A 4,498-nucleotide genomic window follows, 5' to 3' on the forward strand; every position below is an offset into this window, starting at 1 on the left:
TTAATTTGTTTTTTAATAGGCACTTCTATTCGCTCCATCAGACTTGACTGACTGGCACAATAACAGGAAGAATCCCCCATGTGATTTGCTTCAGCAGGTAGAATGTGACGCAAAGAGCTTTGACCTGCACTTCCGTGGCTCATCTTGCCTTCGTGCCTTGGCCAGAGCCACCAGGAGGCACCACTGGGGAGTTGATGCCCTTCCCTTCCAACCTGGGATGTCCAGGCCTGCAACTTCAATACTTAATCAAGGCCAGCCTAAGTCATCCAATACCCAGCTGACTCCCAGGCGTGTGGTTGAGATCACAGCTGCCCCATGCATCTGCAGACGCCTGAAAAAAGCCATTCTACTGCTGTGCGTATGCCAGGAGAATCTTGTGGCTGTCCAGCATGCGTGCGTTTTGTTGGCTTATGTTTTGGGTGTTTATGTGCGTGTTCTGTGTGTACCCTCTGGAGAAGTCCATGTGTATAGTTCCTTTTGTGGTGTTGGGAAAAGGTATCTGCTGTGAAGGAGCTACTAGTTTGGTAAAATTCTATCAGGCCATTACCAGCTTCGTTTCTGTGGCCAAGGCCACGTTTTCCAACTACTGGTCCTTCCATTTTGTTTCCAACTTTTGCACTCCAGTCACCAATACCTACCAATGCATCTTGATGGCATGTGTGGTTAATTTCAGATGGAAAACATTGGCGGCATTCTTCAGTTTCCGCATCATTTGCTTTAGTGGTTGGTGTATAAATTTGAATAATAGGTATATTGACTGGACTTCCTTGGTTACAGATCGATCGTATTCTATCCTAGAGAGCATTATACTTCATTATGACTATCATACCATTCTCTATGCATCTACTGTTCCCAGCATATGGAACCATATGACTGCCTTATTCGAAATGGACAAAACTCACTAATTCTTTTTTTGGTCTTTTTGCCACAAAGGAGGTTTTGTTGTGTCCATTTGGTCCATGACTTGGGACAGGGACTTCAGGGCGGTGGCGATGCAGCTGGAGGGACAGGTTCAAGGAGAGGAGCTAAGGCCGGCAGCGGGAGCAAGAGGGCCCCTCGCAGGTGGATGGGCACCACAGGCTCCTGGTCGTGCTTGAGGGTGAACCTCTTGAAGAGATACTCGCCCAGCCGGCCTGGGGGCTGGCCAGCCTGCAGAGGTTGGTGAGGTGGTCTCCCATCTTCTTGAGGAGTTTCATCTCCTCGTCCAGGAAGTGGTTCTCCAGAAAGTCACATAGATGGGGTCTGTGTGGGTAGACCCCATGCATGCAGGTCAGGAAGGATCTGGTTGAGGCTCTTCTTCAGGGCCAGGGCAGCTTCCATGGCATCCAGGGTTCTGTCCCACGCGTCTTGGGACGGCTTGGTTGTGCTGCTTCAAGAGATGCTCGGCCTCCTCGCACTTCTCCTTCACCAGCTCATGGAAGAAGTGCCCCCCACCCTCCAAGGCCACCTTGTCGTGGTCGAAAAAGAAGCCCAGAGTGAGGTAGGTGTGAGAGGCCCGCAGAAGTAGGTTGACCAGATGGTCGACAAGCCTCAGCTTCGGCGAAACCATTCCGATGTACCCGACAGCTCATGATCGGTCGAAGTACAACAGTTAGCTGGTTCCAGTCAGAAGGGATGGCCAAGAAGGCGGTCCCAGAGGTTACACCTGTAAAGGAAATTAGAGAGTGGTTGAAGGTTGGAGAAGGGAGTCCCCGTTCTGTTCTGTGCAGACACTATGGAGCCAGACACAGACAGATCCACGGAACCGACCTCTGAGCAAGGTTAGCACTCATTCTTAGAATAGCTATGTTTATGCACTCCATTTTATTTTTAACAATTTCCAACTTACCTAGAGTCATACTTCAAGAATTTCAAGGTCTAATTATCAGTCGATGTTTGCAGCTTTTCTTAACTCTGTAGGCTTTACTCTACCCACGTCATTATGATCAACTCTGCAGTATTTAGAAAATATGGCCTTCTTGATAGAAACGAAGCTGGAGATCACATGATAGAATTTTGTACGACCAAAGACTTGTTCATAGCTACTATCTCTTTTCAACCATTCAAAAGGTGACTGACTGTACACATGAATTTCCCCAGATGGAATACACAGAAATCAAATGGACTACACCCGTGGGAAGACATTATGGAGAAGCTCCATATCAACAGTTAAAACCAGACCAGAAGCTGACTGTGGAACAGACCATCAATTGCTCATATGTAAGTTCAGAGTAAAGCCGAAGAAAATAAAAACAAGTCTCCAAGAGCTAAAATACAACCTTAAGGCGATCCCACCCAAATTTTGGGAACATCTCATGAACAGCTTTGCTGCACTGATGACAGAAGATCTGATGAGCTGCCGGAGGACATCGCGAACATCATTCATAAAAAAAGCAAAGGGTCATTGAAAAGACAGGAAAGGCCAAACTGGATACCAAAAAAGACCCTGACACTTGCTGTTAATTACGGAGTGGCCACAGCAAGTGGACCGAGGAGGAATGACTGAAGAAGAGATGGTTTCTTGGAGCAGAATGGACCATGTGATGTGAATCCAGTAGAGCCTGTGGGAGTGGAGACTTTGAGGTCTGACTCAAGGTAAAGGATTCAACTGTAACAATCTTCTAATGATTTGAACTTGGAATGTATGAAGGATGAATGTAGGAAAAATTGGAAGTGACCAAAAATGAATTGGACACATGAGATCAATATCCTAGGCATCAGTGAGCTTACATGGACCAGTATTGGCCATTTTAAATCAGAGAAGCATATGGTTTGCTATGCCAGGAATAGCACAATCAAGAGGAAAATGGGGCATTCATTGTCCAAAAGGACATTGCAAAATCCCTCATGAAGTACCATGTTTCCATGACGGGATTATATCGCTCTGTCTTCGAGGAAATCCAGTCAACACAACTATTACTCGAATTTGTGCACCACCAACAAAAGCTAGCGATGAAGAAATTGAAGAATCCCACTGATGACTTCAGTTGGAAATTGATTTAACATGCAATCAAGATGAATTCATAGTTTTTGCAATGAAAAAGTTGGAAATAAAGAGGAAGAAGCTATAGTTGGGAAATATAGAATTAGTGATAGAAATGAAGCCGGAGAAAACTTGTTCAGAACAAATACCTTTTTTCAACACAAAAAGTGACTATCCACATGGACTTCCTCAGATAGAATGCACAGTAGCCAAATTGACTACATCTGTGAGAAGACAGCAGGAGAAACTCACTATCACCAACTAAGACAAGGCCAGAAGATGACTGGAACAGACCACTAATTGCTCATATGTAAGATCAGGGTAAAACTGAACACAATAAAACTAATCCACAGGAGCCAAAATACGACCTTGAGTCTATCTCACCTGAATTTCAGGAACATCTCCAGAACATATTTGCTGTATTAAACACTAATGAGAGGAGACCCGATGAGCTGTGAGGGGGCATCAAGGCCATCGTTCCTGAAGAAACCAAAAGGTCATTAAAAAGACAGGAAAGAAAGAACAGATCAAACTGGATATCAGGAGAGACTCTGAAACTTGCTATTAATCATAGAGTAAGTACAGCAAATTAAAAAAATGAGATGAAGTCAAGGAGCCAAACAGAGTATTTCAAAAGGCAGCTAGAGAAGACAAAGACAAATATAATGAAATGAGCGAAGACCTAGAAATAAAAAATAAAATAAAATGGAAGAACACGTTCAGCATATCTTGAAACTGAAAGAACTCAAGAAAAAAAGAATCCAAGCCTCGAATTTCAATCTTGAAAGATTCTATAGGCAAAGCATTGAATGATTCAGGAAGCATCAAAAGAAGATGGAAAGAATACACAGAGTCACTGTACCAGAAAGAACTAGTGGACAGTCCACCATTTCAGGAGGTGGCATTTGAACAAGAACCCATGGTGCTGAAGGAAGAAGTTCAAGCTGCACTGAAGGCATTAGCCAAAAACAGGCTCCAGGAATTGACGGAATACCCATTGGAATGGTTCAGAAAACGGAAGAAGCACTGGAAGCACTCATTTCTCTAGGCCAGGAAATTTGGAAGACAGCTACCTGGCCAACTGACTGGAAGAGACCCATATTTGCACCCATTCCAAAAAAAAGTCCCAACAGAATGTTCAAATTATAGAACAATATCGTTGACATGGCACACAAGTAAAATGTTACTTAAGATCATCCAACAACGCTAATAGCAGCGCATTGATAGGGAACTGTCAGAAGTTCAGGCCGTATTCAGAAGATGATGTGGATTAAGGGATGTCATTGCTGATGTCAGGTGGATCTTGGCTGAAAGCAGAGAATACCAGAAAGATGTTTACTTGTGTTTCATTGACTGTGCAAAGGCATTTGACTGTGTTGATCACAACAAACTATGGATAACCTTGAGAAGAAAGGGAATTCCAGAACACTTTATTGTGCTCAGTTATAACTTGTACATGGATCAAGAGGCAGTTGTGTGACAAAACAAGGAATACTACATGGTCTCAAATCAGGAAAGGGGTGTCTGGGGGTTATA

General features: G+C 43.9%; 1 pseudogene; it reads right to left on the bottom strand.

Moving 5' to 3' along the window:
• Positions 1-978: 978 nt before the first annotated feature.
• On the bottom strand, positions 979-1,571 carry LOC101650014 (annotated as a pseudogene).
• Between the last annotated feature and the right edge of the window lie 2,927 nt (positions 1,572-4,498).

Source organism: Echinops telfairi, unplaced genomic scaffold, assembly GCF_000313985.2.
Source record: "Echinops telfairi isolate 266 unplaced genomic scaffold, ASM31398v2 ScPeMD7_3533;HRSCAF=4204_0, whole genome shotgun sequence".
Classification (NCBI taxonomy): domain Eukaryota; kingdom Metazoa; phylum Chordata; class Mammalia; order Afrosoricida; family Tenrecidae; genus Echinops; species Echinops telfairi.